This window comes from Lagenorhynchus albirostris, chromosome 16 (assembly GCF_949774975.1).
Source record: "Lagenorhynchus albirostris chromosome 16, mLagAlb1.1, whole genome shotgun sequence".
In the NCBI taxonomy this organism is placed as follows: Eukaryota; Metazoa; Chordata; class Mammalia; order Artiodactyla; family Delphinidae; genus Lagenorhynchus; species Lagenorhynchus albirostris.
This window is the reverse complement of record NC_083110.1, coordinates 988,907-1,001,932: the sequence shown is the minus strand read 5'-3', so window position 1 is coordinate 1,001,932 and position 13,026 is coordinate 988,907. Positions and strand designations below refer to the sequence as shown.

Genomic DNA, 13,026 nt, shown 5'->3' with positions numbered 1-13,026 from the left:
CGTCCCTGGAAGGCAGCGGCACACCAGACGCTCCGTTGGTGCCCTGACGCGAAACAGACATGGCCGCGGACCCGGGTGCCGTCCACGCGGCCCGCGAGCCCCTCGACCTGCACCTGGCGGCCCCCACTGGAGCCCAGCCCCGGCGCCGCCACCTGTCTGCCGGGGGGTGTCTCTCCACAGCTCCATCCGGAAAAAGCCCCCCCTCCACCGTTTCGCCACGGCCGGGTGCCGGAGAGGGATAGAGGGCCCAGGCCGCTTCCGCGGGCCTGCCGGCCACCTGGGGCGGGGTCCTGAGCTCGGACGGTGGTGTGGGGGCAAGGGTGGCGTTGCTGGGTCTAAGGGGCTTTGCCAACTCAATGGTGGCTCCCACTGGCTTCGGGCCAGCTGCTGTCGGGCAGGAGGGCCGGCCCGGTCTGCGGCCGGGCTGCGCCTAGCGCAGCGTGGGCCGGCAGGTGGGATGCCCAAGGGACCGCAGGCCCCGGGCCCTGAAGCCTCCGGGGCCACATCCCTGTGAGCGACCTGCGGGATCTGGGGTGGGAGGCCAAGCGCCGAAAAGTTTGCTGGGTCCCGCCCGCCCTGGGCTGGGTGGTCGCCAACACCTGCGCCACCACCCGGTCCCCGAGACCTCCGTTCCTCTGCCTAGGCGGGCGGCGGGACCCCGCCAGGGCGGGCGGGCCGCTGGGCTGGCGGTAAGGCCCAAGGGCCTGCTAAGCTGCGCCTCGAGAGGCAGCCCGCGACCCACCGACACCTACTGCCAAACCAGCCTAGACGGGCCCGATCAAGTGTGGATCTCGGAAGCTAAGCAGGGTCGGGCCTGGTTAGAACTTGGATGGGAGACCTCCTGGATTGGAGAGCTCCTGGGAATACCGGATGCTGTAGGCTTTTAGCCTCCCGCTCCGCTTTGTCCTTCTGTCGCCTGCGGCGGCTGCGGCGGCAGCCGTCTCCGCCCCCGCCGGGTACCAGGTACCGCTGCAGGCCCCACCTCCTCAGGCCCCTCCCACCACAGCAAGCGTCTGATGGGGCACTCCCCACCTGCCTGACCGGCCAGGTGGCCAGAAGGCGTCCCTGGAAGGCAGCGGCACACCAGACGCTCCGGGGGCGGCCTGACGCCACCCAGACATGGCCGCGGACCCGGGTGCCGTCCGTTCGGCCCGCGAGCCCCGCGAGCTGCACCTGGCCGCAGCCACTGGAGCCCAGCCCCGGCGCCGCCACCTGTCTTCCGGGGTGTCTCTCCACAGCTCCATCCGGAAAAAGCACCCCCTCCGCCGTTTCGCTGCGGCCGTGGGCGGGAGCGGGATCGAGGGCCCGGGCCGCTTCCCCGGGCCTGCCGGCCACCTGGGGCGGGGTCCTGAGCTCGGACGGTGGCGACGGGGCAAGGGTGGCGTTGCTGTGTCTAAGGGGCCGTGCCAACTCAATGGTGGCTCCCAGTGGCTTCGGGCCAGCTGCTGTCGGACAGGAGGGCCGGGCCGGTCTGCCTCTGGGCTACGCCTACCACAGCGTGGGCGGGCAGGTGGGATGCCCGAGGGACCGCCGGCCCCGGGCCCTGAAGTCTCCGGGGCTACGTCCCTGTGAGCGGCCTGTGGGATCTGCGGCGGGGCACGAAGCGCCGAAAAGCTTGCTGTGTCCCACCCGCCCTGGGCTAGGAGGTCGCCAACTCCTCCACCACCCCCGTCCCCGAGACCTCCGTTCCCCTGCCTAGGCGGGCGGTGGGGCCCTGCCGGGGCGGGTGGGCCGCTGGCGCGGGGTAAGCCCAAGCGCCTGCTAAGCTGCGCCTCAAGAGGCAGCCCGCGACCCCCCCAGTGTCTACGGCCAAACCACCCTAGACGGGCCCGATCTCGACTCGATCTCGGAAGCTAAGCAGGGTTGGGCCTGGTTAGTAGTTGGATGGGAGACCTCCCAGACGGGAGAGCTCCTGGGAACGCCAGGTGCTGTAGGCTTTTTGCCTCCCGCTACACACCTTCTCCTTTCGTCGACCGCGGCGGTCGTGCCGGTGGCGGCGGTGGCGGCGGCGGTGGCGGCGGCGGTGGCGGCGGCCGTCTCCACCCCCGCCGGGTACCGCTGCAGGCCCCACCTCCTCAGGACCCTCCCACCACAGCAAGCGTCTGATGGGGCGCTCCCCGCCTGCCTGAGCGGCCAGGCGGCCAGAAGGCGTCCCTGGAAGGCAGCGGCACACCAGACACTCCGTTGGTGCCCTGACACGAAACAGACATGGCCGCGGACCCGGGTGCCGTCCACGCGGCCCGCGAGCCCCTCGACCTGCACCTGGCGGCCCCCACTGGAGCCCAGCCCCGGCGCCGCCACCTGTCTGCCGGGGGGTGTCTCTCCACAGCTCCATCCGGAAAAAGCCCCCCCTCCACCGTTTCGCCACGGCCGGGTGCCGGAGAGGGATAGAGGGCCCAGGCCGCTTCCGCGGGCCTGCCGGCCACCTGGGGCGGGGTCCTGAGCTCGGACGGTGGTGTGGGGGCAAGGGTGGCGTTGCTGGGTCTAAGGGGCTTTGCCAACTCAATGGTGGCTCCCACTGGCTTCGGGCCAGCTGCTGTCGGGCAGGAGGGCCGGCCCGGTCTGCGGCCGGGCTGCGCCTAGCGCCGCGTGGGCCGGCAGGTGGGATGCCCAAGGGACCGCAGGCCCCGGGCCCTGAAGGCTCCGGGGCCACATCCCTGTGAGCGACCTGCGGGATCTGGGGTGGGAGGCCAAGCGCCGAAAAGTTTGCTGGGTCCCGCCCGCCCTGGGCTGGGTGGTCGCCAACACCTGCGCCACCACCCGGTCCCCGAGACCTGCGTTCCTCTGCCTAGGCGGGCGGCGGGGCCCCGCCAGGGCGGGCGGGCCGCTGGGCTGGCGGTAAGGCCCAAGGGCCTGCTAAGCTGCGCCTCGAGAGGCAGCCCGCGACCCACCGACACCTACTGCCAAACCAGCCTAGACGGGCCCGATCAAGTGTGGATCTCGGAAGCTAAGCAGGGTCGGGCCTGGTTAGAACTTGGATGGGAGACCTCCTGGATTGGAGAGCTCCTGGGAATACCGGGTGCTGTAGGCTTTTTGCCTCCCGCTCCGCTTTCTCCTTCTGTCGCCTGCCGCGGCTGCGGCGGCGGCCGTCTCCGCCCCCGGCGGGTACCAGGTACCGCTGCAGGCCCCACCTCCTCAGGACCCTCCCACCACAGCAAGCGTCTGATGGGGCACTCCCCACCTGCCTGACCGGCCAGGCGGCCAGAAGGCGTCCCTGGAAGGCAGCGGCACACCAGACGCTCCGGGGGCGGCCTGACGCCACCCAGACATGGCCGCGGACCCGGGTGCCGTCCGTTCGGCCCGCGAGCCCCGCGAGCTGCACCTGGCCGCAGCCACTGGAGCCCAGCCCCGGCGCCGCCACCTGTCTTCCGGGGTGTCTCTCCACAGCTCCATCCGGAAAAAGCACCCCCTCCGCCGTTTCGCCGCGGCCGTGGGCGGGAGCGGGATCGAGGGCCCGGGCCGCTTCCCTGGGCCTGCCGGCCACCTGGGGCGGGGTCCTGAGCTCGGACGGTGGCGACGGGGCAAGGGTGGCGTTGCTGTGTCTAAGGGGCCGTGCCAACTCAATGGTGGCTCCCAGTGGCTTCGGGCCAGCTGCTGTCGGACAGGAGGGCCGGGCCGGTCTGCCTCTGGGCTACGCCTACCACAGCGTGGGCGGGCAGGTGGGATGCCCGAGGGACCGCCGGCCCCGGGCCCTGAAGTCTCCGGGGCTACGTCCCTGTGAGCGGCCTGTGGGATCTGCGGCGGGGCACGAAGCGCCGAAAAGCTTGCTGTGTCCCACCCGCCCTGGGCTAGGAGGTCGCCAACTCCTCCACCACCCCCCCGTCCCCGAGACCTCCGTTCCCCTGCCTAGGCGGGCGGTGGGGCCCTGCCGGGGCGGGTGGGCCGCTGGCGTGGGGTAAGCCCAAGCGCCTGCTAAGCTGCGCCTCAAGAGGCAGCCCGCGACCCCCCCAGTGTCTACGGCCAAACCACCCTAGACGGGCCCGATCTCGACTCGATCTCGGAAGCTAAGCAGGGTTGGGCCCGGTTAGTAGTTGGATGGGAGACCTCCCAGACGGGAGAGCTCCTGGGAACGCCAGGTGCTGTAGGCTTTTTGCCTCCCGCTACACACCTTCTCCTTTCGTCGACCGCGGCGGTCGTGGCGGTGGCGGCGGTGGCGGCGGCCGTCTCCACCCCCGCCGGGTACCGCTGCAGGCCCCACCTCCTCAGGACCCTCCCACCACAGCAAGCGTCTGATGGGGCGCTCCCCGCCTGCCTGAGCGGCCAGGCGGCCAGAAGGCGTCCCTGGAAGGCAGCGGCACACCAGACGCTCCGTTGGTGCCCTGACGCGAAACAGACATGGCCGCGGACCCGGGTGCCGTCCACGCGGCCCGCGAGCCCCTCGACCTGCACCTGGCGGCCCCCACTGGAGCCCAGCCCCGGCGCCGCCACCTGTCTGCCGGGGGGTGTCTCTCCACAGCTCCATCCGGAAAAAGCCCCCCCTCCACCGTTTCGCCACGGCCGGGTGCCGGAGAGGGATAGAGGGCCCAGGCCGCTTCCGCGGGCCTGCCGGCCACCTGGGGCGGGGTCCTGAGCTCGGACGGTGGTGTGGGGGCAAGGGTGGCGTTGCTGGGTCTAAGGGGCTTTGCCAACTCAATGGTGGCTCCCACTGGCTTCGGGCCAGCTGCTGTCGGGCAGGAGGGCCGGCCCGGTCTGCGGCCGGGCTGCGCCTAGCGCAGCGTGGGCCGGCAGGTGGGATGCCCAAGGGACCGCAGGCCCCGGGCCCTGAAGGCTCCGGGGCCACATCCCTGTGAGCGACCTGCGGGATATGGGGTGGGAGGCCAAGCGCCGAAAAGTTTGCTGGGTCCCGCCCGCCCTGGGCTGGGTGGTCGCCAACACCTGCGCCACCACCCGGTCCCCGAGACCTGCGTTCCTCTGCCTAGGCGGGCGGCGGGGCCCCGCCAGGGCGGGCGGGCCGCTGGGCTGGCGGTAAGGCCCAAGGGCCTGCTAAGCTGCGCCTCGAGAGGCAGCCCGCGACCCACCGACACCTACTGCCAAACCAGCCTAGACGGGCCCGATCAAGTGTGGATCTCGGAAGCTAAGCAGGGTCGGGCCTGGTTAGAACTTGGATGGGAGACCTCCTGGATTGGAGAGCTCCTGGGAATACCGGGTGCTGTAGGCTTTTTGCCTCCCGCTCCGCTTTCTCCTTTCGTCACCTGCGGCGGCTGCGGCGGCGGCCATCTCCGCCCCCGGCGGGTACCAGGTACCGCTGCAGGCCCCACCTCCTCAGGCCCCTCCCACCACAGCAAGCGTCTGATGGGGCACTCCCCACCTGCCTGACCGGCCAGGCGGCCAGAAGGCGTCCCTGGAAAGCAGCGGCACACCAGACGCTCCGGGGGCGGCCTGACGCCACCCAGACATGGCCGCGGACCCGGGTGCCGTCCGTTCGGCCCGCGAGCCCCGCGAGCTGCACCTGGCCGCAGCCACTGGAGCCCAGCCCCGGCGCCGCCACCTGTCTTCCGGGGTGTCTCTCCACAGCTCCATCCGGAAAAAGCACCCCCTCCGCCGTTTCGCCACGGCCGGGTGCCGGAGAGGGATAGAGGGCCCAGGCCGCTTCCGCGGGCCTGCCGGCCACCTGGGGCGGGGTCCTGAGCTCGGACGGTGGCGTCGGGGCAAGGGTGGCGTTGCTGTGTCTAAGGGGCCGTGCCAACTCAATGGTGGCTCCCAGTGGCTTCGGGCCAGCTGCTGTCGGACAGGAGGGCCGGGCCGGTCTGCCTCTGGGCTACGCCTACCACAGCGTGGGTGGGCAGGTGGGATACCCGAGGGACCGCCGGTCCCGGGCCCTGAAGTCTCCGGGGCTACGTCCCTGTGAGCGGCCTGTGGGATCTGCGGCGGGGCACGAAGCGCCGAAAAGCTTGCTGTGTCCCACCCGCCCTGGGATACGAGTTCGCCAACTCCTCCACCACCCCCCGTCCCCGAGACCTCCGTTCCCCTGCCTAGGCGGGCGGTGGGGCCCTGCCGGGGCGGGTGGGCCGCTGGCGCGGGGTAAGCCCAAGCGCCTGCTAAGCTGCGCCTCAAGAGGCAGCCCGCGACCCCCCCAGTGTCTACGGCCAAACCACCCTAGACGGGCCCGATCTCGACTCGATCTCGGAAGCTAAGCAGGGTTGGGCCTGGTTAGTAGTTGGATGGGAGACTTCCCAGACGGGAGAGCTCCTGGGAACGCCAGGTGCTGTAGGCTTTTTGCCTCCCGCTACACACCTTCTCCTTTCGTCGACCGCGGCGGTCGTGCCGGTGGCGGCGGTGGCGGCGGCGGTGGCGGCGGCGGTGGCGGCGGCCGTCTCCACCCCCGCCGGGTACCGCTGCAGGCCCCACCTCCTCAGGACCCTCCCACCACAGCAAGCGTCTGATGGGGCGCTCCCCGCCTGCCTGAGCGGCCAGGCGGACAGAAGGCGTCCCTGGAAGGCAGCGGCACACCAGACGCTCCGTTGGTGCCCTGACGCGAAACAGACATGGCCGCGGACCCGGGTGCCGTCCACGCGGCCCGCGAGCCCCTCGACCTGCACCTGGCGGCCCCCACTGGAGCCCAGCCCCGGCGCCGCCACCTGTCTGCCGGGGGGTGTCTCTCCACAGCTCCATCCGGAAAAAGCCCCCCCTCCACCGTTTCGCCACGGCCGGGTGCCGGAGAGGGATAGAGGGCCCAGGCCGCTTCCCCGGGCCTGCCGGCCACCTGGGGCGGGGTCCTGAGCTCGGACGGTGGCGACGGGGCAAGGGTGGCGTTGCTGTGTCTAAGGGGCCGTGCCAACTCAATGGTGGCTCCCAGTGGCTTCGGGCCAGCCGCTGTCGGACAGGAGGGCCGGGCCGGTCTGCCTCTGGGCTACGCCTACCACAGCGTGGGCGGGCAGGTGGGATGCCCGAGGGACCGCCGGCCCCGGGCCCTGAAGTCTCCGGGGCTACGTCCCTGTGAGCGGCCTGTGGGATCTGCGGCGGGGCACGAAGCGCCGAAAAGCTTGCTGTGTCCCACCCGCCCTGGGATAGGAGTTCGCCAACTCCTCCACCACCCCCCCGTCCCCGAGACCTCCGTTCCCCTGCCTAGGCGGGCGGTGGGGCCCTGCCGGGGCGGGTCGGCCACTGGCGCGGGGTAAGCCCAAGCGCCTGCTAAGCTGCGCTTCAAGAGGCAGCCCGCGACCCCCCCAGTGTCTACGGCCAAACCACCCTAGACGGGCCCGATCTCGACTCGATCTCGGAAGCTAAGCAGGGTTGGGCCCGGTTAGTAGTTGGATGGGAGACCTCCCAGACGGGAGAGCTCCTGGGAACGCCAGGTGCTGTAGGCTTTTTGCCTCCCGCTACACACCTTCTCCTTTCGTCGACTGCGGCGGTCGTGCCGGTGGCGGCGGTGGCGGCGGCGGTAGCGGCGGCGGTGGCGGCGGCCGTCTCCACCCCCGCCGGGTACCGCTGCAGGCCCCACCTCCTCAGGACCCTCCCACCACAGCAAGCGTCTGATGGGGCGCTCCCCGCCTGCCTGAGCGGCCAGGCGGCCAGAAGGCGTCCCTGGAAGGCAGCGGCACACCAGACGCTCCGTTGCTGCCCTGACGCGAAACAGACATGGCCGCGGACCCGGGTGCCGTCCATGCGGCCCGCGAGCCCCTCGACCTGCACCTGGCGGCCCCCACTGGAGCCCAGCCCCGGCGCCGCCACCTGTCTGCCGGGGGGTGTCTCTCCACAGCTCCATCCGGAAAAAGCCCCCCCTCCACCGTTTCGCCACGGCCGGGTGCCGGAGAGGGATAGAGGGCCCAGGCCGCTTCCGCGGGCCTGCCGGCCACCTGGGGCGGGGTCCTGAGCTCGGACGGTGGTGTGGGGGCAAGGGTGGCGTTGCTGGGTCTAAGGGGCTTTGCCAACTCAATGGTGGCTCCCACTGGCTTCGGGCCAGCTGCTGTCGGGCAGGAGGGCCGGCCCGGTCTGCGGCCGGGCTGCGCCTAGCGCCGCGTGGGCCGGCAGGTGGGATGCCCAAGGGACCGCAGGCCCCGGGCCCTGAAGGCTCCGGGGCCACATCCCTGTGAGCGACCTGCGGGATCTGGGGTGGGAGGCCAAGCGCCGAAAAGTTTGCTGGGTCCCGCCCGCCCTGGGCTGGGTGGTCGCCAACACCTGCGCCACCACCCGGTCCCCGAGACCTCCGTTCCTCTGCCTAGGCGGGCGGCGGGGCCCCGCCAGGGCGGGCGGGCCGCTGGGCTGGCGGTAAGGCCCAAGGGCCTGCTAAGCTGCGCCTCGAGAGGCAGCCCGCGACCCACCGACACCTACTGCCAAACCAGCCTAGACGGGCCCGATCAAGTGTGGATCTCGGAAGCTAAGCAGGGTCGGGCCTGGTTAGAACTTGGATGGGAGACCTCCTGGATTGGAGAGCTCCTGGGAATACCGGGTGCTGTAGGCTTTTTGCCTCCCGCTCCGCTTTCTCCTTTTGTCGCCTGCGGCGGCTGCAGCGGGGGCCGTCTCCGCCCCCGCCGGGTACCAGGTACCGCTGCAGGCCCCACCTCCTCAGGCCCCTCCCACCACAGCAAGCGTCTGATGGGGCACTCCCCACCTGCCTGACCGGCCAGGCGGCCAGAAGGCGTCCCTGGAAGGCAGCGGCACACCAGACGCTCCGGGGGCGGCCTGACGCCACCCAGACATGGCCGCGGACCCGGGTGCCGTCCGTTCGGCCCGCGAGCCCCGCGAGCTGCACCTGGCCGCAGCCACTGGAGCCCAGCCCCGGCGCCGCCACCTGTCTTCCGGGGTGTCTCTCCACAGCTCCATCCGGAAAAAGCACCCCCTCTGCCGTTTCGCCGCGGCCGTGGGCGGGAGCGGGATCGAGGGCCCGGGCCGCTTCCCCGGGCCTGCCGGCCACCTGGGGCGGGGTCCTGAGCTCGGACGGTGGCGACGGGGCAAGGGTGGCGTTGCTGTGTCTAAGGGGCCGTGCCAACTCAATGGTGGCTCCCAGTGGCTTCGGGCCAGCTGCTGTCGGACAGGAGGGCCGGGCCGGTCTGCCTCTGGGCTACGCCTACCACAGCGTGGGCGGGCAGGTGGGATGCCCGAGGGACCGCCGGCCCCGGGCCCTGAAGTCTCCGGGGCTACGTCCCTGTGAGCGGCCTGTGGGATCTGCGGCGGGGCACGAAGCGCCGAAAAGCTTGCTGTGTCCCACCCGCCCTGGGCTAGGAGGTCGCCAAATCCTCCACCACCCCCCCCCCGTCCCCGAGACCTCCGTTCCCCTGCCTAGGCGGGCGGTGGGGCCCTGCCGGGGCGGGTGGGCCGCTGGCGCGGGGTAAGCCCAAGCGCCTGCTAAGCTGCGCCTCAAGAGGCAGCCCGCGACCCCCCCAGTGTCTACGGCCAAACCACCCTAGACGGGCCCGATCTCGACTCGATCTCGGAAGCTAAGCAGGGTTGGGCCTGGTTAGTAGTTGGATGGGAGACCTCCCAGACGGGAGAGCTCCTGGGAACGCCAGGTGCTGTAGGCTTTTTGCCTCCCGCTACACACCTTCTCCTTTCGTCGACCGCGGCGGTCGTGCCGGTGGCGGCGGTGGCGGCGGCGGTGGCGGCGGCCGTCTCCACCCCCGCCGGGTACCGCTGCAGGCCCCACCTCCTCAGGACCCTCCCACCACAGCAAGCGTCTGATGGGGCACTCCCCGCCTGCCTGAGCGGCCAGGCGGACAGAAGGCGTCCCTGGAAGGCAGCGGCACACCAGACGCTCCGTTGCTGCCCTGACGCGAAACAGACATGGCCGCGGACCCGGGTGCCGTCCACGCGGCCCGCGAGCCCCTCGACCTGCACCTGGCGGCCCCCACTGGAGCCCAGCCCCGGCGCCGCCACCTGTCTGCCGGGGGGTGTCTCTCCACAGCTCCATCCGGAAAAAGCCCCCCCTCCACCGTTTCGCCACGGCCGGGTGCCGGAGAGGGATAGAGGGCCCAGGCCGCTTCCGCGGGCCTGCCGGCCACCTGGGGCGGGGTCCTGAGCTCGGACGGTGGTGTGGGGGCAAGGGTGGCGTTGCTGGGTCTAAGGGGCTTTGCCAACTCAATGGTGGCTCCCACTGGCTTCGGGCCAGCTGCTGTCGGGCAGGAGGGCCGGCCCGGTCTGCGGCCGGGCTGCGCCTAGCGCAGCGTGGGCCGGCAGGTGGGATGCCCAAGGGACCGCAGGCCCCGGGCCCTGAAGGCTCCGGGGCCACATCCCTGTGAGCGACCTGCGGGATATGGGGTGGGAGGCCAAGCGCCGAAAAGTTTGCTGGGTCCCGCCCGCCCTGGGCTGGGTGGTCGCCAACACCTGCGCCACCACCCGGTCCCCGAGACCTGCGTTCCTCTGCCTAGGCGGGCGGCGGGGCCCCGCCAGGGCGGGCGGGCCGCTGGGCTGGCGGTAAGGCCCAAGGGCCTGCTAAGCTGCGCCTCGAGAGGCAGCCCGCGACCCACCGACACCTACTGCCAAACCAGCCTAGACGGGCCCGATCAAGTGTGGATCTCGGAAGCTAAGCAGGGTCGGGCCTGGTTAGAACTTGGATGGGAGACCTCCTGGATTGGAGAGCTCCTGGGAATACCGGGTGCTGTAGGCTTTTTGCCTCCCGCTCCGCTTTCTCCTTTCGTCACCTGCGGCGGCTGCGGCGGCGGCCATCTCCGCCCCCGGCGGGTACCAGGTACCGCTGCAGGCCCCACCTCCTCAGGCCCCTCCCACCACAGCAAGCGTCTGATGGGGCACTCCCCACCTGCCTGACCGGCCAGGCGGCCAGAAGGCGTCCCTGGAAAGCAGCGGCACACCAGACGCTCCGGGGGCGGCCTGACGCCACCCAGACATGGCCGCGGACCCGGGTGCCGTCCGTTCGGCCCGCGAGCCCCGCGAGCTGCACCTGGCCGCAGCCACTGGAGCCCAGCCCCGGCGCCGCCACCTGTCTTCCGGGGTGTCTCTCCACAGCTCCATCCGGAAAAAGCACCCCCTCCGCCGTTTCGCCACGGCCGGGTGCCGGAGAGGGATAGAGGGCCCAGGCCGCTTCCGCGGGCCTGCCGGCCACCTGGGGCGGGGTCCTGAGCTCGGACGGTGGCGTCGGGGCAAGGGTGGCGTTGCTGTGTCTAAGGGGCCGTGCCAACTCAATGGTGGCTCCCAGTGGCTTCGGGCCAGCTGCTGTCGGACAGGAGGGCCGGGCCGGTCTGCCTCTGGGCTACGCCTACCACAGCGTGGGTGGGCAGGTGGGATACCCGAGGGACCGCCGGTCCCGGGCCCTGAAGTCTCCGGGGCTACGTCCCTGTGAGCGGCCTGTGGGATCTGCGGCGGGGCACGAAGCGCCGAAAAGCTTGCTGTGTCCCACCCGCCCTGGGATACGAGTTCGCCAACTCCTCCACCACCCCCCGTCCCCGAGACCTCCGTTCCCCTGCCTAGGCGGGCGGTGGGGCCCTGCCGGGGCGGGTGGGCCGCTGGCGCGGGGTAAGCCCAAGCGCCTGCTAAGCTGCGCCTCAAGAGGCAGCCCGCGACCCCCCCAGTGTCTACGGCCAAACCACCCTAGACGGGCCCGATCTCGACTCGATCTCGGAAGCTAAGCAGGGTTGGGCCTGGTTAGTAGTTGGATGGGAGACTTCCCAGACGGGAGAGCTCCTGGGAACGCCAGGTGCTGTAGGCTTTTTGCCTCCCGCTACACACCTTCTCCTTTCGTCGACCGCGGCGGTCGTGCCGGTGGCGGCGGTGGCGGCGGCGGTGGCGGCGGCGGTGGCGGCGGCCGTCTCCACCCCCGCCGGGTACCGCTGCAGGCCCCACCTCCTCAGGACCCTCCCACCACAGCAAGCGTCTGATGGGGCGCTCCCCGCCTGCCTGAGCGGCCAGGCGGACAGAAGGCGTCCCTGGAAGGCAGCGGCACACCAGACGCTCCGTTGGTGCCCTGACGCGAAACAGACATGGCCGCGGACCCGGGTGCCGTCCACGCGGCCCGCGAGCCCCTCGACCTGCACCTGGCGGCCCCCACTGGAGCCCAGCCCCGGCGCCGCCACCTGTCTGCCGGGGGGTGTCTCTCCACAGCTCCATCCGGAAAAAGCCCCCCCTCCACCGTTTCGCCACGGCCGGGTGCCGGAGAGGGATAGAGGGCCCAGGCCGCTTCCCCGGGCCTGCCGGCCACCTGGGGCGGGGTCCTGAGCTCGGACGGTGGCGACGGGGCAAGGGTGGCGTTGCTGTGTCTAAGGGGCCGTGCCAACTCAATGGTGGCTCCCAGTGGCTTCGGGCCAGCCGCTGTCGGACAGGAGGGCCGGGCCGGTCTGCCTCTGGGCTACGCCTACCACAGCGTGGGCGGGCAGGTGGGATGCCCGAGGGACCGCCGGCCCCGGGCCCTGAAGTCTCCGGGGCTACGTCCCTGTGAGCGGCCTGTGGGATCTGCGGCGGGGCACGAAGCGCCGAAAAGCTTGCTGTGTCCCACCCGCCCTGGGATAGGAGTTCGCCAACTCCTCCACCACCCCCCCGTCCCCGAGACCTCCGTTCCCCTGCCTAGGCGGGCGGTGGGGCCCTGCCGGGGCGGGTCGGCCACTGGCGCGGGGTAAGCCCAAGCGCCTGCTAAGCTGCGCTTCAAGAGGCAGCCCGCGACCCCCCCAGTGTCTACGGCCAAACCACCCTAGACGGGCCCGATCTCGACTCGATCTCGGAAGCTAAGCAGGGTTGGGCCCGGTTAGTAGTTGGATGGGAGACCTCCCAGACGGGAGAGCTCCTGGGAACGCCAGGTGCTGTAGGCTTTTTGCCTCCCGCTACACACCTTCTCCTTTCGTCGACTGCGGCGGTCGTGCCGGTGGCGGCGGTGGCGGCGGCGGTGGCGGCGGCGGTGGCGGCGGCCGTCTCCACCCCCGCCGGGTACCGCTGCAGGCCCCACCTCCTCAGGACCCTCCCACCACAGCAAGCGTCTGATGGGGCGCTCCCCGCCTGCCTGAGCGGCCAGGCGGCCAGAAGGCGTCCCTGGAAGGCAGCGGCACACCAGACGCTCCGTTGCTGCCCTGACGCGAAACAGACATGGCCGCGGACCCGGGTGCCGTCCATGCGGCCCGCGAGCCCCTCGACCTGCACCTGGCGGCC

The 13,026-nt window shown here is 71.7% G+C and overlaps 7 pseudogenes; all 7 read left to right on the top strand.

Moving 5' to 3' along the window:
* The first annotated feature begins 1,801 nt into the window (after positions 1 to 1,801).
* On the top strand, positions 1,802 to 1,937 carry LOC132507632 (5S ribosomal RNA; annotated as a pseudogene).
* A 2,015-nt stretch (positions 1,938 to 3,952) lies between these two features.
* On the top strand, positions 3,953 to 4,088 carry LOC132507644 (5S ribosomal RNA; annotated as a pseudogene).
* A 1,990-nt stretch (positions 4,089 to 6,078) lies between these two features.
* LOC132507681 (5S ribosomal RNA) lies at positions 6,079 to 6,214 on the top strand (annotated as a pseudogene).
* A 957-nt stretch (positions 6,215 to 7,171) lies between these two features.
* On the top strand, positions 7,172 to 7,307 carry LOC132507643 (5S ribosomal RNA; annotated as a pseudogene).
* A 2,018-nt stretch (positions 7,308 to 9,325) lies between these two features.
* LOC132507631 (5S ribosomal RNA) lies at positions 9,326 to 9,461 on the top strand (annotated as a pseudogene).
* A 2,002-nt stretch (positions 9,462 to 11,463) lies between these two features.
* LOC132507646 (5S ribosomal RNA) lies at positions 11,464 to 11,599 on the top strand (annotated as a pseudogene).
* Positions 11,600 to 12,556: 957 nt separating this feature from the next.
* Positions 12,557 to 12,692, top strand: LOC132507642 (5S ribosomal RNA; annotated as a pseudogene).
* The last annotated feature ends 334 nt before the right edge of the window (positions 12,693 to 13,026 follow it).